Source organism: Salvelinus fontinalis, chromosome 20 (genome assembly GCF_029448725.1).
Source record: "Salvelinus fontinalis isolate EN_2023a chromosome 20, ASM2944872v1, whole genome shotgun sequence".
NCBI classification, from domain to species: domain Eukaryota; kingdom Metazoa; phylum Chordata; class Actinopteri; order Salmoniformes; family Salmonidae; genus Salvelinus; species Salvelinus fontinalis.
The window spans coordinates 17,770,478-17,796,565 of NC_074684.1; the positions used below are offsets into that span (position 1 = coordinate 17,770,478).

At 44.4% G+C, this 26,088-nt stretch overlaps 1 pseudogene; it reads right to left on the reverse strand.

Moving 5' to 3' along the window:
• LOC129817111 (intraflagellar transport protein 172 homolog) lies at positions 1-25,067 on the reverse strand (annotated as a pseudogene).
• Positions 25,068-26,088: the final 1,021 nt, after the last annotated feature.

A 26,088-nucleotide genomic window follows, 5' to 3' on the forward strand; every position in this document is an offset into this window, starting at 1 on the left:
TTGATGCAGAATATTTTTTATTTAACTATATTTCCAACATATGAAATACATTCAAATCTGCATTTAATCCAACAATACATGAAGCCAACAGTATTCTAAATTGCATTATGTCAAATTCTCCTATCACACAGGAACTTTGCTTTTAGAACACAGCACACTTATTACAGATAACAGCACTTCTGATTATGAAGATACATCACCTGAAGTGTAAAGGCATCTTTGAAGTCCCTCAACTAAATAAAAACCCACTTTGGTTGTAGCCTACTCCAGTCCTTCAGCAGTACCAGGAACATAGGTGAAAATGAACACACATTCAAAGGTAAAACAGGACAGAGAGGAGAAGAGGAATGTTCTGCTGAACTTTACAGACATCCCCATGGTGACACAGAATCCTGACATCAGGGACTAAGTGACCAATGGGATGCCAGTAAGGACTGTGCTGATGTCAGCGCTGCAGAAATGTATGGCGCAGTAACACAACAGGTCTTCTCAACAGTCTATTGTTATGGAATGATGTGAACTGCTCAACGCTAAAACCAAACCAGATGGAGAGGATGGATTAAATAACTCAGAAGTAGGCAGAGGCTCTAAGCAGTGTACGGTATGGTAAGTTACTGTAGTTATGGGTATGAGGTACACTGGACGAAGATGGAGTTTTCAGCATCTTGGTCCTGTCAGTGGAAGAAGCCGGAGGTGGGGAGTCCGCCACGCCAGACTCACAAACTTCAGTAAATCCTGGCACTCCGGGCTGTGAGTGGTCTGAGAGGAGGACACAGACTAGCCAATCACATATCAGATCACACGTATGTGTGTGTGTATATATATATATATATATATATATATATATATATATATATATATATATATATATATATATATATATATATATATATATATATATATATATATATATATATACATATATACACACACACACACACACACACACACACACGTGTAATAAGCCAGTCTTTAAATCTCTGTGGACATTAGTCCATTTACTTAAATCACACTGTAATCCAAATCACACACAGGAAGGATGAAACACAAAGGAAAATGGGCCCTTCTCTAAGACGCAACCCTACATGTTGTACATTCTAAACCTGCATGAGTGCCTGTGATCAAAAGTGTGGATAAATTCTAAATCAAACCCAGTGTTTCATGTGGGTGATGGCTGATTGACTAGCAACTAAATCAGCAGAGAAAGTCATAAGCACGTGATGCAGTCTCCAGGTCTAACATAACAAACCCCCTTCTTACCCTTGTGGCCATTACGAATGTATTCCAGTCGTCCTTGTTAGCTGCCTTGCCAGGTCCTTTGAACTCAATCTTATTCCACAAGACCGGATAGCCTGGGTTTAGAGAGCGAGAGAGAGCTTTCATTACAGTCTTATGTTTAGCCAACCAATTAACAGGTCTGCCATTGTACGTGGGTCTGCTAACTGCCTCCCTGAACACAACACAGTCCTCTGGGTGTTGTGGGATGCCAGTCAGTCCCTGCATCTCTGGATAGCACTGCATCTTTACATACTATATACCAGGTTATATGCACCTGTGTCTTGTCAGTAATGTTATGACTGGTGCAGGCCTCTGAGAAAGCACCTCTGCTTTGCTTACAGGTACAGTATACACATGTATGCCATCAACTAGTTAGGTTGAAGAACAAAATGTTGGGGTTCATATGTACTTTTGTGAATCTAAGCAAATTACAAGAATAACATGGCAATTATAAAATATTTAATTAAGGTCAAAGACTCTCCAACAATAGCCCCCTCACACAGACACACCCAAGACTTTTCACACCCCTGGAGTAGATGGTACAGTCCTAGACACTGGGGTAATGCCATAGAGATGGGAGAGGGCAAAGTGCTCTGTAAGGGGTTTCTCCCACCCACCTGTGATAACGCAAGGCAGGTAGCAGATGCCGGTGTTGGCTGCCGGTAGAGAGGCGTCGTAGGTGCCCCTTTCGTCATTGGGCAGCACCTTCTCCATCCGCTGGTCCATGGACACCGTCAACACCCAGTCACGGATCTCCTCACGCTGGGCATCCTGGGATATGACAACATCAACAACAGTCTCATACCATAACACCATCACAGCCTAGTGTCATCATAAGACTATAACAGGACAGTCACACAACAGCAACATTTGGCACCTCATTAAATAGTAATATACTGTAGCTAAGCCAACAACGTCATGATATAGAGCTATCAAGCTAACACTGTCACAGGACAGTTAAAACACAGCAAGATTTCAGACATGTCATGTTGTAAGACATAACGACACAGCAAAGCAAACAATATCGACTTGTGCCTTAGTGACGTGTAGCTTAGCAGGGACAGGAAGCTCGTCAGAGATGTCCGTGTCTTGGAAATCAGAGTGGTCCAGATTCCCTTCATCTATCCCCTGGAAATACCACAACAGGTATCAAGACAACATTCATTCATTATTTCATCTTCAAACGTTCAAATTAAAACAATGGATACAGAAAATGTTTGAGTCGGGACAGTTACTCACTGTTTATATGATGAAATATAGATTGTCATCTATCATATAAGCTACGTGTGAAGTTTTTATGCTGACTGAAAAAGTCAGCAGATTTCGGTCAAGTTGAGGTGAAACCCCGAGGTAAAGCTGAGTGGGGACTCACATTAGACAGATCCAGGAAGTGGTTCAGGAAGATAAAGGCCATGTTCTCCTAGCCCACAGCCTGAAGAGAGAATCAGTAGTTCAGCGAGTTGGGAGAGATTGACATTTTCCAAAATGATTTCATTTTTGTTCATTTTCCCCAAAAATGTAATTCTGAACATTGACGATGCGATAAGCTACTTCATACTGCTGTTTGAGCACAACATTATTCATAACACCTCCAGCGGCCCTACCAGGAGCACAGACTCAGGTGACTTTGATCAGAGTAGTTCCCAGGGGGCTACAGTAACACCAACCCCCCCGCCTCCCGTGATTGGCCGAGGCTCATACGAGCAGTTCTCATACCCTGGCAGCCATGCCCGCCTTGTAGAAGGCCTTGTCAGCTGGGATAAACTCTGTGTGGCGCAGCAGAGAGATAGACAGCTTGGCAGCCACACTGACCTACAGAAAGATAGGGAGAGGGGTGGAGAGGAGAGAGAGAGATCGGAAGTGAGTGTGTACCACAGCCAACACTATACAAAAACAGGCTTCCGACAGTTGTCAAGTTGGCTGGATGTCCTTTGGGTGGTGGAACACTCTTGATACACACAGGAAACTGTTGAGCGTGAAAAACCCAGCAGCGTTACAGTTCTTGACACACTCAAAACTGTCGCTACTCACCGAAACCGCTTTTCCTTGGTTTCTCAAGTGTTGTTTGTATTGCTGGTCCACATAATCGTCAAACCTACATGAATAGATAGACACACAATGCAGAAAGACGTTCTACTCAAATGAATGAAAATAAAAGTATGCTGCCACCATCTAAAATATAATTTCCACTTCCAGAAATGAGCCCATTAACACATTGGTAAAAATGTGTTAAATTATGTTAACATATTGGGCCATGTTTATAGCCTATGCATGGTCCATATTATCAGGTATGCAACTGATGCAGCAAAAAGCTAATAAATAGGCTGAAGCATGGGGTTGCCTATCTGCATTTACCCTATTGGGCTAATCATTAACCACATCCCAAATGTGATCTTTTAACTAGTTATTATCCTATCAATGAATTTTATGTCCCAAAAAAGTTGCATAAAAACACAATATAATGTAGGCCTACCTGTGAGGGTAACTGAGTAAAACATTCCTGGCCTCTACTTCTCACATAAACCACTTATGGTCACCAGCGACATCAGTAAGGGATGATAGCTCTGGATTCACCTGGTCAGTCTATGTCAGGGAAAGAGCAGGTGTTCCTAATGATTGTTCACTCAGTGTATATAAGAGTTGGTCAACCCCTTGGCGCGTTAGTGAGAGATCAGCAGCATCTGCTCAAAGAGTTGGTCAGCTTCTCACACTGCAAACAGATAGACAACGAGACTATTAAAAATAAAACTCACTACTTTAAAACTGTCATTACATAGCAACTACACACAGAGACTACGCATTGGGCCAATACGAGTGGTTGCTATACAGTACGTTGTGACCTGTCACTATCGTCTCCTGTCTCCCTCTGGACCTGTACTCATCAGCAGCAGCATTACGTCTCTCAAGTCGGCCCACATGCGGAAGGACTCAGCGCTGTCTCTACCTAACAGGCTCAGCAGGTCCAGGAACATCTTGTAGTTCTGGGGGTTGGCTGGGGCACCTTCTCCGCATCTCCCTCCTTGATCAGTTGGGCGGTGTACAAGTCCACACACACTTGAAGAATCTTGTAATTCTACAAATATTAAAAAGAAAAATGGTCATGGAATAAAACTGAAAACATAAAAATAAGGATGAAAGACAATGAAACTAAAGCAGGAGTGTTGATGGTTGAGTCACTACCTGTTTAGAGGCGATCTCTATGCACTTCGCACATTGGCCTCTCTCAGCATACATGTCCAGAGCTGCCATGACATCCACTCCTACCAGCTAGGATTAGAGAATATCACAAATTACTAATATGGTATACACTTACAGAACAACTTTTTTTTTTTAAACAATGGAAGCCTTTCAGTAGGTTTACAAGGCAATGTAAGCCTTGTAATAGCTAGCATCCAGAAACTTTGAAACATGCTTTTAAAACTAGCCTGACGGTTACAAACACCCACATTATGAAGTCTTTGGTGCATTATGCAGACAATACACACAGTGACACGTCCTTCGAAATCTGCCATTCACGTTTCACAGGCAGGAGTTTTTCCATCATCATTCAACTAGAGAAGTCAGAGCCACTGAGCCAGTCTAATGTGGCATAACAAAGAGAGCAAGGACTGGGAATATGGATCCATTTTGTTATTTCGCTCTTATTCCTGAGTGGATGGAACCTAGGCCACCATTTCAATGGTCTCCTCCCAATAGTAGGAGAGCAGAGAAAGAGGTGAGGAGGAGGCAGAGAGTTGAGGAATTAGAGGTGGGCACACTGACATGAAAGGTATCTTACAGCACACCACCACAATGACACTTCCCTTCCTGATTTTCTACTGAAATCAAAATATATTTTTTATATCATTGGATACACATAATATTGCAAGTTATTCGGTACTTGCTGAGTTAGTATTACTTAAAAACGGGCTTATTATTTGCAATACGTAGTTGCGTTAAATTGTAGCTCCTCACCGAATCCACTTTGCCTTGGTTTCTCAAATGTTGTTTCTATCACTGGTCCACATAATCTTCAAACCTACATGAATAGACAGACACACAATGCAGAAGAAAAGTTAAATGTCCTTCATTGTCCTCTATTATGTACTATAATGACTGTTCAGGAGCTGGAGTACAAGAAAGCGATGTAACCATGTAATACTCCCTAGATAGACAAATCACAGCACAAATGTACTGTACTAAAAGGACGACAGTAATAAGTGGGAGCCTATGGAGCATCAGCAGCTCTCATTGTCTGAAGGAGTCGGTTCTGTTCTCCCTACAGACAGACAGCCGTTGATTATATACGCTTTATAAAGGCTCTGAAACAAACAGGGATGCTGAGACAAAGCGAAGTCAAAACGTGTACATTTGACAAACAATGTCTAATAAAATCGACTTTGACAAAATAAACAACTAGTTAGCTACTGTCGTTCACTCTGGATGAGATCCTAAATGACTATAATGCAACATGCAGAATAGATGAAAGGAATCAAATCCCATTCACTAAATCTTCCTCTGTCTCTCTGGTTTTTGGGAGCAGCAGCAGCTGACTGATGTCTGTGAGGCCTCTGACTGACACAATGATTTCCCCTAGCTGTAGCCTAATGACAGAGGTGGTATTCTAACCGGATAGGCTTGTTGTCAAGGGCGACCAGGCAGCGTTGTAGACAGGCTCACCTTGGATCCAGCTCCTTGGCCACTCTCTTGGCTTTGTTCCATTCTTCTCCCTCGATGAATGCATCTATGGCTTCCTTAATTAGGTCCAGGCTGAGGTACAGCTCAGCCGCCTGAGGAAAATAAAACATTTGGCATCGAAAAAGAATGCTTGAAGGACGCCAGAGAATAGGCATAAAACATGGGATGCCTCGTCTTTTTCTATCAACACACTCGCTTTCCGTTGGCAGAGAGGCCTCCACACCTTTAGATTGATGAAACCTGTTGCAGCATGTAGTTACGACCCCTAAATATTTTTCACAGAATTTTTCTAAAAGACAACATAGATTATTTGACCTCAAACATTTTGAAGGACTGAAACATGAACATTCATACTGTATTTGTTCAAGACTAGCTATGAACATGCACATAATGGTCCCGTCGAGGCAATCATTGACTGGACACCTGTCTTCCACACTCCATGTCAAATCAATATTAATAAACTTTCTAAATAGCATGAAATTTCTGTAATTACTTCAATAGAATTTCCACATACCAGTTGGCATACAGTAGCCTGAAACCATGCCTGTACAAAATAACACTGAATGATCAATATCAAGAGGCCGTTAGTATTGAGGGAGCCACAGCAGGAAGTGTGCGGTGACTCACAGCACTGTATTTCCTGAGCTGGGTGAGGCAAGGGCCCACAGCGTGGATCACATCCACAGCCCTCTCCTGGGTCAGGAACTTGATGGCCAATTCAGCAGCCTGGGGGAGGTCACACACACAGGAAACATTGAGGCGCTACACTCACGGCCACAGACAGTGGCACAGAAATACAAAGGAAATATGAAACGGCACAAGTGTCCATCCAGGGCCACAGATAGAGGCTTGTCTCACAACCAAAAACACAAGTGACACTACACCAGTCGGGTTGTAAGGACAGCATGTGTGGGTTGTATTATAGTGACATTCATCGTCAGTCCTGGGGCTCCATTGTGTACCTTCATCCAGCACTTCTCCACGAGGAGGTCGTTGGTGGAGTCCTTAACCTTGAAGTAACACTCCACGGCGCGGGCGTACTCCCCAGACTGCTCCCATTCCCCAGCTTGCTCCACCCCTCCGTACACAGACAGAACACACGTCAGTAAGACATTTACATGTCCTCCTTGGCATTATGAATTAGATATAACTGAGACGCATTGGTGATTAACGGACCAGATGGAAGTGAAGGGAATAACAGAACTAGAACATAAGACTTGGAAGCCCATTCTAAGAACAGACAGAATACAGTACATGTCTGTCTGCGATTAAGGATTCAGGCTTCGAAGGCAAATACAAGAATACACAGCGCACACTTCTCTCATTAAAATCCTATCTCTCTCCCTCTCCTCCCATGCGTTACAAACTCAACCCGTGTGATGTTATAAGACAGAGACAAGAGTCAAAGTGAATGGCAACATGTGTTAGAGTGTTCTGGCTCTCAATTGAGCATGATTGACAGTATCAGAGGGCTGAATTACTCTCAATTAGGAACTGAACTAAAGACTGCAAAATAAATGTCTCTCTTCCTTTCCCCCCCCTTTCTTTATGATGGAGGCTTTGATCTTTTCCCACAAGTCATTAAAAGCAGGGAGCTGATGGTTGGAGACTGACAGAGGCCCTGCGTGTCTGCACTTTAATGAGCTGCTCATTATGGATTTAATTCAGGATAAAAAGCTGCCAATGTTTAATAACGAATCAACCCGATGCACATCTAGATTAATAACAGACCACGACACAAACTGTGTGTGTACATGAGTTTCTCTTCTCCTTCTCTTTTAACATGCAACGTTGAGACACGTTTTCTCTGCCTCTCCAAAGCCACAAACAAACATGTTAAAAATGGGATAATAACCAGGAAAAAGGATGGTAAAAACACAGATGTTTGAGTGAGTCTTGCTCACTGGGAGCCCTTCTTGGCAGCCTCCTTCTCGTACTCCTCTTGAAGGACGCTCAGCTTGTTGGGAAGGTACCCTTTACAGATCCGCATGGCATCACTCCACATCTCCGCGTCTTAAGACAACAAAACACAAAACAACAGCAGCACTCAGTACCAGGGGGCATCCAACTCTGAAGCATATCCAGCCAAACAAAGTGGGAATAATGGAATGAAAACATTACGGAGCATTGCATTCTGTTTAACCTGTAGTGTTCTCTGTAAAGCTACCGCCAGACTTCCAGAAAACAGAGAATAATGAATTAACTAGTATATGAACCCTCTGATTAAGAATGAAGGCTCACTATATAATATATATATAATCACTGTGGCTTCTTGCATAAATGTAACCGTTTCTTTTTTAAATTACAGAAATAATTCCTGATTTAAAGTATTCAACCTCACTGAGGATAATCTGAGTCAAATGGTTTGATTCATTCACATCTCCAAAGTCCTCTTTCAAACCAACCCTGTCAGCTCTTGACTGTCAATTAGGAGTCTGGAGTGTCAGTTCTGCCCAGTTCAAACACAAAGACAGTCTCTTACTTTGTGTTACTAAAATGGCCAGCTCTGGCCTCGGAGGCCAGAGAAGGAAGGCCTCAGCCTTGTGAAAGTGTTTCTGTTCAAAACAGAACTTGGCCTGGCCCACCAGCTCATCTGACACACTGTCTGGGTCGTTGACCTCCGCCACCCTCCGGGCTCTAACCCAGTCCTGGTTATGGACGTACCTGGAAGGGACACACCCGGCTAGGAGTTAACCTCCCTCTTCATTTTGTTATAGCTCCAAGTTCAACTGTTTTATTGCTCAAATTGAAGACAACAAACACTCTAAAATACTTGATATTAACAGATTAAAGCGCTCCAGCTGATATCAACTAGACAACGTGACTCATGATGTTATCTTCCAGTAGCACTAATACTGTAGGTCTCCCATCCTATACTCTCTACAGCATAGAGATCAAACTGGCTCAGGGCTCCAGTTCCTCTACGAGCCGAAGAATGCTCAACTCCGTTCTCTGATATCGATATCTGAATACGGTTACCTGTACCCATGTTTGTCCTGTACAACTATGGTTGTAACCTGAGATTCAATTGGTTCTGTGCAATTCAAGATCCTTGGGACGTCCCTACCCTAAACCCTAACCTTAACCCCTACTCTTGCCCTAACCATAATCCTTACCTAACCCCAACCCCATTAGAGTTTACATTTTAAATGGTTACGGTAAGGACGTCCCAAGGATAACGGATAGCACAGACTTAATTGAAACCCAGCTAACGAGCAAAAAAGTCTGGTTTTATTCACAAAAAGTTTTTTAAAAGTATGAATTTCAGCACCCCACGCGCGGAAGGGCAAACAAAGCAAATCACACGACCAGTTATCAAAAGTCAACTCCGCCTCGATATAAGAGAACGGGGCTGAGCGTTCCTCAGCTACATGTTAGTGAGAGCTGAGCTCCCCTCCAACCAAACCTGCCTGCACCACATCTCACACACTTATTAGGTGGTCTATAACCAACGTACAGAGAAGTGAGGGGAAGTTCTGAAAGGGCTGTGCTGGCACCGGCGCTCCGTTTGAAGTCTACTAAGGAAGGCTTGAAGCTCTGACTTCTGTAGGGGACACATGCCAGCACCTCTTGCTAGCTGGTGAATAACTCCTCCTGATATACTTACATCAGCACCGCCTCTTTCTGGCTTCCCCGCTTTGATGAACTCTGTCTCGGCTTCGGTGAACTTGCCCTTGAAAAATGAAACATTATCACAGCTCAGTGCTCGGCGTTGGAGGGATTACTAATGCATGCGTGACATTTAATGGCTGCGGAAACAGCGCTCAGACACAAATTTGGGCCGGCAATGGAGAATTTTGTATTAATCTTTGAGCTGATGCAAGCTGCAGAGTAACCTTGAGTGTGTGATTGTTAGGATGAGGAGGTGTTGTGGTGTGAGCGTGTCTGTATGTTGGGATTGCATAAGCTGTGGTATTATACCTGATCCTCCAACATTAAGGCGTTTTCAGGTGACTCAGGGAACGTGTTCTTGGTGGATAGACGAGACAGTTCACAGGCAAAGTCAAAGGAGCTGAGAGAGGACAAGAGAAGAATCATGACCACAATCTACTGTACAGCACCAACAGACTCCTCGCATAGGAATGAATGGGGAAGGTCTCAATAGCTTGTGTCCTGTTGAATGCTTCAGACTATGAAATAAATGTTTTAAAATTCAAACTTGTTGGGCAATATAAAGCAGGCTTGGTATTGTGTCAATCACAGAATAGAAACATCAAATACTTTCTCAAGTACCTCCCAGTGATCAGAATTTAACTGCAGGGAGATTCTTCATCACTTTGTCAACATGACGATATTGAAGAGCTTGAGGTTCCAGGCAGTACAGTAAATTGTAGTCCAGTGCATTGATCTACTCACCAGTCGTCTGCTGCAAAGCCGATGGAGGTCTCCAGCAGACCAAACTTGTTGAGCAGTTTGACGGCAGCCTCCCCTCCCAGACTCTTGGCCCACAGGTAGGCCACCTGCTTATGAGCACTGGCTGCTCACCACCTGCCACGCATGGAAGAGGAGCAGAAACAACTGATTAATATGCCAGAAGCTCCCACCACCAATCACCTCACAGCACAGAGAAGAGCAAGAGAGAGTGAAACAGCTACATACAGAGAGTTAGATACTGGAGCTCTTAATAAATTACTGTACAATTAAGTGTTAAATAAAGAGGATGTGCATTTATGTGCCTCTATATTGGTCCAATGGCGGGCCAGAAAGGAGGGCGCAGAAGTAGCACAGTTGCAGCCAGGTGAGGATGTTGTTAGAGTGTTAGGAGAGGTCTTGCAGCGTAACACATCCACCCCGTGCTACTTCTGCTCTGTCTGTTAGCACAGACCACTGTCTTTGATACAGGCTAAGCCAGGGATGTTACAATCACACAGTCCTGCTGTTGACAGACTCACCGTATCATGGACTCTCAGGTCAACTTTGTTAGTGGTGTGGACACGTACCCTGTAGGCCCCCTCCCACATGTCGTTGACATTACATGTTGACTGCAGCCTTCCACTCCTGGCCCTCCATATAGTGGTACTCTGCTTCTGAAAACCTGGACTCTGTCCCCAACTCTTGGAATAGATAGGGAACTCAGACTTAACCTGATTAATCTAAATCACCTTGAGCCTCTCTCATAAGAATTTTTCAGAATAATACCCATAAGATGTTTATATTTTCTCTTTGGACAGCGCCCCCTATCGCTGACCTTGGCCAGGTGCAAGTGAGTGTCAGCCAGTAGGTCTGAGTGATGTTTGGTCACCAGGCGAATCACGTCGTCAAACATTTTATTCTTCTTATACATAGTGATGGCCAGGTCCGGCTTCTCCACTGTCGCAAACAGCCTGTTTGCGACATATTCCAGGCACACACACACACGATTGCATTGCTATGCATGGAGATTGAGTAATTCTTAATCTCTGAATACATAAACTGCAAATTAGGCATCAGAAGAAAATAGAATTTTACCTCAAAAAAATGAAGTTGCACTTTACTGATGAATGTTACTCCACATTTCTCACAGGAGAGATCAATAAGCGAGGCAAGTATTGAGATGACAGAGTTCGGGGCACATGGTGACATATTGACTTTGTGGCAGGCTTGCAGCGTGAGGGAGATTACTCTGTATAATATGGAAAGACACAGGCTCCTTTTGAGGCAGATAGACTGGAGGTCGACACAACACAGCACAGACCTTATTAAAGTCCAATTTGCTATCAGTGCACGGCAAATGAACACTTTTGTTTGTCAATTTGTTGTAGTCGGACCTTGACCTGAACTGCAACTGACAATTTTCTGGATGTGAGTGAAATATAAGCAGGGCCCTATAACCCAATGTCGGAAAACTTTGCCTTTGACGTGGTAAAATCCATCATGAATTTGGCAGCAGGGTTGTGGTCGATACAGGTGTAAAACAGAGGGTAATGAATGATAGGGAGGGAGAGAGAGAGAGGAAAAGAGGAAGAAGAGAGGGAGTGGACATGACATAAAATATGTTTCATTGTCACATACACAGGATAGGTGCAGTGAAATGTGTTGTTAGACAGGGTCATGAGAGATGTTACCTTTCTGCCTCCTTGTATTTCCCCTCTCTCCCCAGGTCCTGGGCTCGACTGATGTACAGAGCCGACACGTCCTCCGGGTCATACATTTCGCTGCCAGCTAGGACACACAATCAATCAACCCCCTACATAGCCAAGTTAGATTTATGCATTGTGTTATTATATTTATATCTCTGGACTATTTCTCCTGTCTTATCCTGCGTGAATTTAAGTATGCTCCCTCTAATTCTCTCTCTCTCTCCCTCCCAGAAGAACGGAACACAGGGACCACGCCTTAGGACTACCTGGCCTTATGACTCCTTGCCCCCAGTCCACCTGGTCGTGCTGCTGCTCCAGTTTCAACTGTACTGCCTGTGGCTATGGAACCTTGACCTGTTCACCGGATGTGGTATCTTGTTCCGGACCTGCTGTTTTCGAACTCTCTCCCACCCCACCTGCTGTCTAACTCGGCTATGAAAAGCCAACTGACATTTACTCCTGAGGTGCTGACCTGTTGCACCATCTACAACCACTGATTATTATTTGACCCTGCTGGTCATTTATGAACATTTGAACATCTTGGCCATGTACTGTTATAATCTCCACCCGGCACAGCCAGAAGACTGGCCACCCCTCAGAGCCTGGTTCCTCTCTAGGTTTCTGCCTTTCTAGGGAGTTTTTCCTAGCCACTGTGCTTCTACATCTGCATTGCTTGCTGTTTGGGGTTTTAGGCTGTATTTTTGTATAGCACTTTGTGACATCAGCTGATGTAAAAAGGGCTTTATAAATACACTTGATTAAATGATATAAGCTTTAATATTTTTATCTCTGCGTTATTGGGAAGGGCCTGTAAGTAAGCATTTCACTGTTAGTCCACACCTGTTGTTTACAAAGTAGGTGACAATTTGTGTGTTTAGCCAGATCACTAACTCACTTTGATTCCCACCACAATTCACTCTAAATCCCACTTTAAAAAGAACACACAGGCCTGCTACAACTAAACATAGAAAGCACAGCAGTGTTTCCCATTTCAATCAACCCCCTGGCAATTGAAACTGGGAGAGCCAGATGACGAGATGGGACATTGAGGATACATACCTTATGTTCACGGTGGGTGGGAGCAGGCTCATATCAATCGCATCTTTGATGTGGTCTCTCTTCACAAACAGGGGCTCTGCAACCTGGGTTCCCACAGAGAGAGAGAGATGCATGAATTTCTGTGGATTCCAGCACTCAAAGTACTGCATCGATACTTTAATTAAATTCTGCAAACACGCTGCTCACGCAGCACAGAGGCAGCATGGAGTCTGGTCTGGAAAAAGCAGACATCGCCAGCTGCCAGGTTGCTAGGTCCCTGACTCATCAGAACAGTTGGAATGAGGCTGAGGTCAACTCCTCCCTTCCCGCTCTCTCCATCACTCTGTCCTCACACACCTGGCTGGAGGCGTAGTACTGGGCTATCTTCAGGTAGTGCTTCCCTCCTGACCGGTCTTCCTGTATCTCCAGGATATGGACCGCCTTCCACTGGCGAGCGCCTACAGCTGCCTCAATGGTGTTCGAGGAACAACTATGATAGAGAGATAACAAAGGGGTAGGAGAGGAGGGGGAGAGCAAAGGGGTCGATGAAGCGTTTGCACCAATGAAGGACATTGAACTAATCAAAGAATACAATACAAAGCCACCTTATTCATCCCCATGGAGAAACTAATAGGCTACGCCCAGCCCAGTCAGGGACCAATTAAGACTAGGCTGGCACTACCCAATGTCAGGATCCTGTCAAAGTACTCCACACATCAACTTTTATTGGTTATTTCTTTATTTGATTCCTATGTGTTGATTCCCAGCAGTATGTGATTAGTACGAGATGGAGCTTTACCGAGGCCCATTTTGCCAGTCAGTCAGACCCCCACAGTATTAACAGAGGGCCAGCCATCCAATTAGCATCCAGTGTTCTATCTACAGCAGCCTACCCTGGGGACTGAAGCCTTGGCGCTGCCTAATGAACAACACCTCCATTTGATTACACAGGAAATTAATCATTCACTTCACTTTATAAACAAACCCCTCACACCAGCTCCTCCTGTCTCCCACTCCTTTCATCTCTTTCCTTCTCTCTATATCACTTCCTCCTTGGTTGGATTAACTTATGGGGAGACAGCAGAGCTGACTCACCCAGCCTCGATGTAATGGTTGATGGCAGCGTCCATTTGTCTCTGCTGGACCAGGTAGTCTCCCCAGTCCTCCTCCAGCTTCACCACGTCAGTTGGGAAGGCAACACGAGCCAGCTCCACAACTACCCTCAGGGAAAGACGTCCCAGTTACATTCACATCAATATAGTTTGCAATTAATTCTCTAAACCAGTATAATTCTCTAAACCAGTATAAAACCCACCATCAAGATTGGGCCAACTAAAGAACTAATACATAACAGTACCCAATAGGTGATGTTAATGAATATGTTAACCTCCACCTGCTGTGTCAGGCCTAGCTTTCCTGAAGGCGTTGGCCCTTGTGGTAGCAGTCCAGAGCCCTCTGGTGGTTCCTGATCTTCTCAAACAGATCTCCTCCCTGATGATAGGGGAGAAAAAAGTTAATTAGTTTCAGTTCAACTTTCTCCCTCTCATTTAGTCACTTAGAGCATCTCAGGACCTCTGGTCCATAACCAGATGGTTCAAAAGCAGAGAGAGAGAGACACAGAAACAGAGAGAAACTAGGAGAAAAGTGGACAGAGCGAGAGAGAGAAGAGAGTGAAAGATTGAGGAGAGAGAAACAGAGAGAAAACAGAGGGCTGACTAACATCCCTCCCAGCACATCCTTTATTAAGACGCACAGACACCTTCCCTGACATCTGTTCTGAGGAGTCACCCATGGCCCAGAGTAAGATCTTAATCAGCACTGAGACTCAGGGTGTACACAGAGCTAGAACACTGCACATCTGTCTCTCTCTGCACCAACTTCTGCTGCCTCACAAAATACAAGCCAACTTATCCATCACACACAAATCACACTGCCAGACAATCAAGCCGAGTCCCTCAGAACTTCTCCATCAGGAGCACCGAAGAGGGGATCTAAACAACCACTAATCTCATCTCATTAACTTCTCCACTGTCGCTGGAAGACAAGCCATGTTGTCTTGAAGAGTCCTAGTGTAATGTTAACGGCAGCCGTTGAGTTCGCTGTGTGACTTTGCAGTGGTCATGACACCCACCCTCTCATAGAACTCAACTGGGGCGGCCTTGGCTGGTAGGTCCACCTTAAGGTAGAGGTTGACGACGCCCATGAAGTCCTCCTCCCCCTCTTTGACCTCGCCAACCTTCTCATGCTGGTTGGTCTCCATCAGCCACTGGTAGTAGCTGTGACTGCAGGTTGTTCAGCTCTGGGTGGCCCTGGGAAGACAAGAGACTGAGTCTAGTTCAAAGTCCATGAGTACTGGCTACTCCAGGGTACGCCAGTCTCTCAGTACTGGTTTACCTTGGCCTCAGTGATGCAGTCGTCCCACATGTGAAGCTCCTGATACATTTCCAGCACCTCAATGGCATTGTAGAGCACACAACACTTAATTATACATGAGGCTGGGAGTCTCTGCAAGTCTCAGACCAAACTCTCCAGATTCATGTTCTTACCTGCTCCATATAGTACAACTCTGCCAGCTTGTAGTTCTTGTCCAGCATGGCAAGGCGTGCTTTGACTTGGTAGAACTCTGTACCATCACCACCCTGGAGATTAGACAAGACAAGTGTCACATACAGCTAATATCAACTAAATGGAATGTCCTTTCTAGCAGACTGGTGCAGACTTATGCATTAGCAAGCAGACCCCTGCAACAATGGCTAACAGGTGTGTGTGTGATAAGCATTACTGGGGTTTAGTAACTCAGCGGAGTTGATGTAATGGATTGACTGAATGGCCTGGCCAGCCAGGGAGCAGCTGTGCAGACAGGGGTGCCAGGCTGGGGGGGGGGCAGTGTGCCAGCTGCCCACACTCCGGGGGCCAGAGAAACCCACACAGGGGCCCCAACAGACACTCAGAGCTCAGCCTTGTAGCCCAGATGGAACACCTGGATTGGGTTTCCTCCAACAGAGCATTCAAGTGGACCCAAACTAGAGCCTCCAACACTACTAAGGGGAGAGACCAACACACACTACAATACGTACATATTGGTCAGCGATATTGTTAGTCTTGTTCAGAAAGCGAACTTGAGACATCCCCCAAGGCAGCAAAGCACCTAAAAGAAACACAAAAATGGCTTAAGGGACAATGAGAGTGCAGCAAAATTAAATGTTTACAGATAAACTTTTAAACCTCTAAAACAACAGCCTTTAGCCATGCTCCAGCGCCAGGGTTAACACAAGAACGTCTCAATGGCTTCTAACCTGGGCCGGCTGTATTACCAGCTCTTTCAGAGAAGTTGCATCACGCTAAAAAGCTGCGCTCGCCATCTTATTAGCAAACCACCCTCCTTCATTTACATTCTCCTCTGGACAAAACTTTTTCCTGCATTTATGCAAATCAAAATACATACATAACGAAATCTCGCCGCATTATTGATGCCATGCTACAGTCAAATCTAACTTTCACCCCCCAAAAATAGAAGGAAAATGCCTATAAAAAGGGAAAAATGACAAAAACTTGCTCTGGTGGTGCTTACTTAAGCTAAATGTCCTATTAAGGGAGCGAGACTTCTCAACATGAGTATTACAGAGTAAACTCAGCTCTGGATGAGCTGCTTGGCTTTGTACTATTTCTGCCCCCCAGTCACACACACAGCTCAGAAAACCAGAGGGGAGGGGCTGCTCTAGGCTAAACATCTTCACAGGAGACGAGTCACTTTTCACAAGTTAAAACGGAGGGAGGAGTATAGAAAAGACTGCATTAGAAGATAAGCCTAGTGCTGCTTAGCACCCTTGGGGGACACACAATGGCATGTATGGAGAGTGTGCGTGTGTGTGAGGCCCCCAACTGTGCTGACCTCTCTGCGATGTGGAGCTGGCGGGCCTCCAGGGACAGTTTGCTCAGAGTTTTCCACATGTACTCCGTCTCTGAGGACATCTCCAGAGTCTCCAGGAACGCTGTGGCTCTGAGGAAGACACACACACGTGAGTCACACAGCAGGACGATCCCCAGTGACAACACACAGCAGGAGAGCCACAAAGAAAACAAGTAAAAACATATTCAACAGAATCACATTATTTTTTGAAGCTATACGGTGACAGTTCGACCAAAAAATAAATAATAATAAAGTGCTGGTTGTCAAAATAGACTACATACACTTCAAATAGGGTACACAGCATTTCTTTCAAAATGAGTGTGGAATGCATACCGAAATAGTTGCATTTTAAACCCACAAATTCCACCCTTGCATGGATGTTGCACAATGAGGATCTAATCAAAACCAATTCAGAAACAAGTATAGTAATAATCTCTTGACACTAGCTGCCACTTTCATGCATTTCAAAAAACCCACTGCATTCTTCAGGGATGCAAACTGGTGAGGGCCCAAAAAGGTGACTTTTCTTCTTCACTGAAACGTGCAAAAAATAAATCCCTGCTAGGGGGAAATGCAGGTTTTAAACAACAAAGAATATAATCTACATGATCAGTCTCTGTGCGTGAAATATAGGTTAATGTGAACCTAACTCACAGCTAAAAAATGAAAAGAAAGCAATCCAATGTTATTTGTTGTCTAGACTTTACTGCAAATGACACTCAAGTCTTGAGAAAATAAACAATACACTAATATTGCAGTTAGCCATGACAGCCTTAATAATAATAGAACGCTTGTGACCACACATAAATATTGTATTCTGGGGGAAAAAAACATCTTAAAGTAGAAATATAATGAAAAACAGGCATTGTATTTTTGCTCTATTATAGTGGTCAGTATAGACATTGATCAAGTGCACATGGCTACATGTGTGCAAAAATAACATACACCAAGTATAAAAAAAAGTATAACTCCCCCTCACTCACACGTCTTACAAGTTCAACACAACAAAAACAATATATTTGGGCTACACTGCACATTATTACATTGTACACTTTCTACCTGTGGACATCTGTTCTATAATGTGCCAGAAAAAGGGAGAAAAAGGGAAAGTGTGTGGTGTTCCAGTCACCTATATAGTGGCACCCATCTTAAACCAGGCCCAGCTCCAGTTGATCCCTAAATCCACTTGTTTAATAATATCTTCTTAGGGCTGCAATCCCGTTAACGGGATCAATATGACAACCGCCAGTGAAAGTGCAGGGTGCCAAATTCAATCAGAAATCTCATAATTAAAATTCCTCAAGCATACAAGTATTTCACACCATTTTAAAGATACACTTCTTGTTAATCCCACCACAGTGTCAGATTTCAAAAAGGCTTTACAGCGAAAGCACCACAAACGATTATGTTAGGTTACCACAAAGAAAAACAGCCATTTTTCCAGCCAAAGACAGGAGTCACAAAAAGCAGAAAGAGATAAAATGAATCACTAACCTTTGATGATCTTCATCAGATGACACTCATAGGACTTCATGTTACACAATACGTATATGTTTTGTTCAATAAAGTTCATATTTATATCCAAAAACCTCAGTTTACATTGGCGCCATGTTCAGAAATGCCTCCAAAATATCCAGAGAAATTGCAGAGAGCCACATCAAATAACAGAAATACTCATCATAAACTTTGATGAAAGATACATGTTTTACATAGAATTAAAGATAAACTTGTTCTTAATGCAACCGCTGAGTCAGATTTCCAAAAAGCTTTACGGCAAAAGCACAATATTCAATAATCTGAGAACAGCGTTCAGCCACAAAAAGAAGCCATACAGTTACCCGCCAAATTGTGGAGTCAACAAAAGTCCTAAATAGCATTATAAATCTTCACTTACCTTTGCTGATCTTCGTCGGAATGCACTCCCAGGACTCCCACAAGAAATGTTTGTTTTGTTCGGTAATGTCCATCATTTATGTCCAAATAGCTACTTTTGTTAGCGTGTTTGGTAAACAAATCCAAAGTCACGAAGCACCTTCACTAAAAGCAGACGAAATGTCAAAAAGTTCAGTAACAGTCAGTAGAAACATGTCAAACGATGTATTGAATCAATCTTTAGGATGTCTTTAACATAAATCTTCAATAATGTTCCAACCGGAGAATTCCATTGTCTTCAGAAGTGCGATGGAACAGAGCTCCCTCTCATGTGAACGCGCATGGTCAGCTCATGGCAGACCTTACTCATTCCCGTCTCCTTCGGCCCCACTTCACAGTAGAAGCATCAGACAAGGTTCTAAAGACTGTTGACATCTAGTGGAAGCCGTAGGAAGTGCAAACTGACCCATATCCCACTGTGTATTCGATAAGCGATAAGTTGAAAACCTACAAACCTCAGATGTCCCACTTCCTGGTTGGATTTTTTCTAAGGTTTTTGCCTGCCATATGAGTTCTGTTATACTCAGACATCATTCAAACAGTTTTAGAAACTTCAGAGTGTTTTCTATCCAATACTAATAATAACATGCATATATTAGCAACTGGAACTGAGGAGCAGGCAGTTTACTCTGGGCACCTTTTCATCCAAGCTACTCAATACTGCCCCTGCAGCCATAAGAAGTTTTAACAAGCATTTTCACCTAATTCTCTCATTCTGAAAATTAACCACATACTGTCGAGGGAAAACATGTGTTAACAGATAGTGAATAGTTCGTTAATAATGTAACAACCCTGGGTTTATAAGTGCGGATATCGACTCTGCCGCTTGAACATGCTTTTGGGGCACAGTCGATAGCGCACTGGACTTCGGGCTAGAAGGTTGAAGGTTTGAGACCTGCTCATTGCTGTTTCATTACAATACTATAGCGAATTGGTTAGGTTACTAATGTTAGCTCATCTGATGTTGTAACGTTATCTGTCCGACTTTATTAGCAAGCTCATTTTCACACCATAAACTCAATTATTTGATCAGATAAATTGGCTAACATTGCTCAACATTTCTCTGGCTAGCTATGGAGAATTCGATCCAGCTAGCAAGATACTTAACAATGGGAATACTTGTTCACACTTTCTCCCTCACCTCAAACTTTCCAAATGACAGTAGTTTTTCCAGCTAGAGCTCATGAAGTACGCTTCATCACCTTCTCACCTCAGTCCCGGTGGTCACCTAACGTTACCTCTTCCTTATCGTTCAGGGGACGCGCTGGTGTAACTGACAAGCTGCCTTTCCAGAGGCGCGTTGATGCTGTAACTAGTAAATTGGTTGTCTACTTCCTTCAGTTGCGTGCTGCGCTGCATTCTGTTGCTATGTGAACGATTGGCTGAGCCTTGGATACAGAGGCCAGTATTGCTCAAAACGCGCAACACTCGTTCGCTTACAGCCAGTCCCGTTATCCGAGAAGCTAAGTTAGCCCTATTCTCAGCCCTTATAGCTCTGCCATCCGAGGCCTAATCAAATATTCAACCTTTATTTAACTAGGTAAGTCAGTCAAGAACAAATTCTTATTTACAATGAGGGCCTACCCGGCCAAACCCTAACAAGGACGACGCTGAGCCAATTGTGCATCGCCCTATGGGACTCCCAATCACGGCCGGTTGCGATACAGCCTGGAATCGAACCAGGTTCTGAGGTGACGCCTCTAGCACTGAGATGCAGTGCCTTAGACCTCTGCGCCACTCTGTCAAGGACAATGAGAACACAAGCATTAGGAATTAATGCTTCTAGGGCCCCCGATGCAGTGCCACTAGAGATTTTGGGTTAGAGTCCAGGCTCTATAGCAGCCGGCCGCGACCAGGAGACCCATGGGGCGGCGCACAATTGGCCCAGCCTCGTCCGGGTTAGGGGAGTGTTTGGCAGGCAGGGATGTCCTTGTCACGTCATGCACTAGCGACTCCTGTGGCGGGCCGGGCGCAGTGCACGCTGACACTGTTGTCAGGTGTACAGTTTTTTCGCCGACACATTGATGCGGCTGGCTTCCGGGTTAAGTGGGCATTGTGTCAAGAAGCAGTGTGGCTTGGTTGGGTTGTGTTTCGGAGGACACACGGGTCTCGACCTTCGCCTCTCCCGAGTCCGTACAGGAGTTGCAGCGTTGAGACAAGACTAACTACCAATGGATACCACAAAATTGTGGAGAAAAAGGGGTAAAAACATTTTTTTGGAAAGGAATGAATGTTTCTGAATGGCTGGGGGGGTAAAAAAGAAGAGCAGCTCACAGTCGGTCACATTGGGTTGAATTGGGTACTAAACTTCACGGTCTGGTCTATAAATAGAAAGTAGTGGAGTCAGCCCAGCCCACGAGGTGACGCTAGGCCTTGCCAGCTGGCCTACTGTGAGGGAACAGTAGCACATGAGTTGGCCAGGACCTCCCTCTCTCACCCTGAGGGGGGACATGGTTGCTTTCTCTGGGCTGTCGATGTTGTACCACACACAGGTCACCTCTGTTCTGTCCCACCACTACGTCACTGCCGGGAACCCACTGCACGTAGGAGCAGAAACTCAACACCGTGGTTTTAATGCTGCTCTCTACGTCATACAGGTGGAGCTGAGGGAGGGGGAGAGAGGACCAGGCAGTGATGCAAGGAATCAAAGAAACTCAAATCAGAGCAGTAATGCACCTTTCAAAACTAGAAATCAAGGTCTACTGGGTCCTTTACAACAAATTCTGAACCATAGCAAAACATGCCCTGAGTGTACAAAACATTGTGAACACCTTTCCAAGACAGCTTTCTCCTGGATTCACCTGGTCAGTCTATGATCCAGTATTGATGTCACTTGTTAAATCCACTTCTATCAGCGTAGATGAAGGGGAGACAGGTCAAAGAAGGATTTTTAAGCCTTGAGACATGGATTGTGTGCCATTCAGAGGGTGAATGGGCAAGACAAAAGATTTGCCTTTGAACAGGGTACGGTAGTAGGTGCCAGGTGCACACGTTTGCGTCAAGAACTGCAATGCTGCTGGGTTTTTCACGCTCAACAGTTTACTGTGTGTATCAAGAATAGTTCACCATCCAAAGGACATCCAGCCAACTTGACACAGCTGTGGGAAGCATTGGAGTCAACATGGGCAAGCATCTCTGTGAAATGCTTTCGACACCTTGTAGAGTCCATACACCAACGAATTGGGCTGTTCTGAGGGCAAATTGGGGGTGAAACTCAATATTAGGAAGGTGTTCTTAATATCTTTTTACACCGTGTATAAGTAAAATTTGTCACTTCTCAGTCAGAAGCTCCCAAAGGGATTCCCAATTAAAATGGTTGTCATCCTTTGCCCAAGAGAGAGCACATCAAACAGGCATAGCTCTAGGCAGCCCGTTACTTTGAGCTGCTGCCTCACCCGCAGTTTCTTGTACCTGAAAAGCAGCTTGCGCCCCATCTAGTTGAGCTCCAACCAGTCAGTCTTGGAGTCGTGGCTGATGGTTCCCAGGTTGTAACCGCCAGCCAAATCCACTGTGAGTGGGAGGGAGAAGATTACCTGAGCTGTGCCTGTAGGGCATAGTATCAATCACTGACGGGCGGCTGAGGGAGACAGAAAACATTCTCAACTCCAGAGTGATTGTACTAAGGGGAGAGGTGGTGTATCACGTTTAAAGCCACATTATATATCTATCCATCTGCTAGAGACAAGAGATAAAAATAAAGATATGTGGTGACTGATGGGCTAACAGAACAAAGACATAATGAAATATGAATACGGCAATGTTCACAGTCAGCATCCATCCACTCTAACAAACACATCTATGATTCTCTCATAAATCATTTGACAGAGGCCTGGCATTGCCTCTCCTTTTATTCTGTAATTAAGCTTCTGAGAAACATGGCTAAAAAAGCATTTCCCAATTTACACTTTCAGAGCAGGTTAAGTACACAACTGACAATGCGAGGGAGGGAAAAATAAATAACTGCGCCTGTCATTCAAGGGGGAGAAATAAATTGCATGGAGGTTGCTTCTCATTTTCACCACCTAAAAATAAAAAACAGCTCGGCAGCCGACAGAAGGACATCCCTGGACTTAATTAGCACAGGAAGTGGACAGGGCAGATGGTGCTCAGCTCAGGGCTGCTTGGGTAGTGATTCAGACTTAACACAGCCGCTCACCACCCCGCACGCCCGGCTCGCCGTGGGGTCAACACCTAATTGAAAGGCATCGTTCTCAGAAAGCGGCATATGCCCGTTTGTTTCAGTATCTCTCTGTACCGGCCCTCACAGGGCCCGGCATCTCAGGCTGCTCCAGGGGAGAGAGGGAAGAGGGGGAGGGTGTGGGCCCGCTACAATCAAATGGTCGTTTACCTAATCAATACTTAAAGAAACGTGGGGGCCAGGTTGCTCGAAGCAGCACCTGCCTGCCTCCACATGAATGGGGATCATCCATCACAAAAAGGGGCAAGTCAGCGTCTTTGTGTGTTAGACACTCTTTATCTACAATAAGAATGGAGTGGCGGGCTGGGCTGGAACTGGGGCTGAGAGTGAAGGTTGCAAACACTTATTTTGAAGATTTAGCAGATACTTCACACGGGTAAGTTGGCTGCAAATCACTTCAATAGATAGTAATAGCAGAGATAAAAATATATATATTTTACACTTCTGTAAATACAAAAGGCCATGTATTTTTGTCCTGAGAATGAAAGTTATAGTCAACAAGCACCACAGTCATAACCTTGGCTTAACCTGAAAAAATATATTTCTGCAGCACAGAAATCATGTTTTTATGTCCTCGGTCTCAGGGAGCATACTCTCTGCATCATACATATTCATAGCATCACCTTCCACAAACACTTACCAATGGCAATGGTCTTGATGTCAATCAGGTAGGCTAACTTTTTGCTGTCTTCAACTCCATTCTGTTTGCGCTCATTGAGACAAACACTAGCGATGCAGACAGTGTGAGGCAGACAGATCGGGGAGCTCAGGAGGAATGTTAATACCAGCCTGAACCTCCAACCATTAGCACAGAAATAACGCCAATCTGACAATCTTGACAGCCTGAATACAGTAGGATGGATTTGTAATGACTAACTTTGTCCACTGAAAACTGTCTTGACAGCTCTATGCAAAACACTTATCCTTCTTATGCATTCAAACTAAGTATGCCTTACTGTCATGTACAACCAAAGCTCAACACTACCACCTTGTGACCATTTTTAACATTAATATAGTAGGCTGGAAAAAAGGTCTATGATTGTGCTAGTAAGTGATTATAAATTCATAAACTGCTTTCTATTATATAGTATGCATTAGGAGGAGAATGTGTGAACACCAACCGGATGAGATGTGGGTTCATGAACTCAGTTCTCACTGATCCCAGGATGTTGTTGCTGCCGCACTCCACCAGCATCAGCGCCCCCACTGTTGCAAATCATACACACCTGACAACACATCAGTCAGCAGCTGACTCCCTACTAAAAGACAATTCAGAATTCCTATGTTGAAGAAGCAATGGCAGCCAGTTAACAGGTGCATGACGGGTATTTTCTTATTCATAAGTTGGGATAGCAGTGGCAGAAAACTCACAACAGCACATAAAAACTGCAAACAAAGCTAAAACTGGGAATTGTACCATTTCATTTTCAAAGAAGAATGGCCCTGCCATCTCAAAAAAAAACAGCAGAGGGGTCTTTGTTCACCTGGGGTGAGGTGGGCGACACTCCCTGCTTTACACTACATTACACATATACCTGTAGCCAGGGCGTATTATTATTATTACTACGTGTCATTTTCAACATCAGCACTCCAGCATAGGAAAGCTCCTTAAACTCACAATTAACCAGATATTAGCAAACTGAATCCTGACAGCCCTCAAACTTCTAATTATAACATTTTAAAACAGGTCCTTGGAACTTCATCCATAACCGTTGGTTACACGGTTATTGTTCCAGCTGTAATGTTGAGACTTCGCAGAGGGGACGGTGGCCTACAATAGACACAAGTCAGCGAGGGCAATTAAATATATTTTCTAGTACTTAGTGTTATAAATCTTCTTCCAACTGCTCAATTCAAATTCTAGTCTGCAATACCACACGAGTGGAGGAAAGTAAAGAAATAACCATAGGGAAAGATTAGCATCAACTCCTATATCAAATAACCCCTATCCATCTGCCAGTGAATGGCCAGACTGTCATACCTCACTCAGGTTGTTTGGAGGACAAGTCTCCCAGCAGCAGGGTGTCAGAGGTGTGGGCCACCAGATAGCGGTCCTTCCTCATGATCTTCACCTCGTCTATCTCATGGCTGTAGTGGGATTTCAGCACAACTCGCATCCCTGTGGACAGGTTCTTTACAATCACCTCGAGAGACAATGTTCAGTTAGATAGACTGAGCCACAAACCCACTGTCACAAGCGTAGAGAGGAGTAGGCAGTCGCAGGTTTAGAACTACTGAGTTTATTAAAGCACTCTCTCTATATATAAATATGAGAGCGAGAGAGAGATATCTCTACACACACATACATACATATGTAACAGTATAACTTTAAACCGTCCCCTCGCCCCGACACGGGCGCGAACCAGGGACCCTCTGCACACATCAACAACAGTTGCCCACGAAGCAGCGTTACCCATCGCTCCACAAAAGCCACGGCCCTTGCAAAGCAAGGGGCAACACTACTTAAGTCTCAGAGCAAGTGACGTAACTGATTGAAATGCTACTAGCGCGTACCCGCTAACTAGCTAGCCATTTCACATCCGTTACACTCACCCCCCTTTCAACCTCCTCCTTTTTCCGCAGCAACCAGTGATCCGGGTCAACAGAATCAATGTAACAGTATAACTTTAAACCGTCCCCTCGCCCCGACACGGGCGCGAACCAGGGACCCTCTGCACACATCAACAACGGTTGCCCACGAAGCACGGTCGTTACCCATCGCTCCACAAAGGCCGAGGCCCTTGCAAAGCAAGGGGCAACACTACTTAAGTCTCAGAGCAAGTGACGTAACTGATTGAAATGCTACTAGCGCGTACCCGCTAACTAGCTAGCCATTTCACATCCGTTACACATACATACACACACATAAATAAATGCGGGACAAGACCCAAAGTGCAAAATAAGGTTCAGGAAAAAGGGGATTCCTCTCAGGAAAACAAGCAATATTTACAATGACGACAAATACAAATGACAGAGGGAGTATCTATACATACACA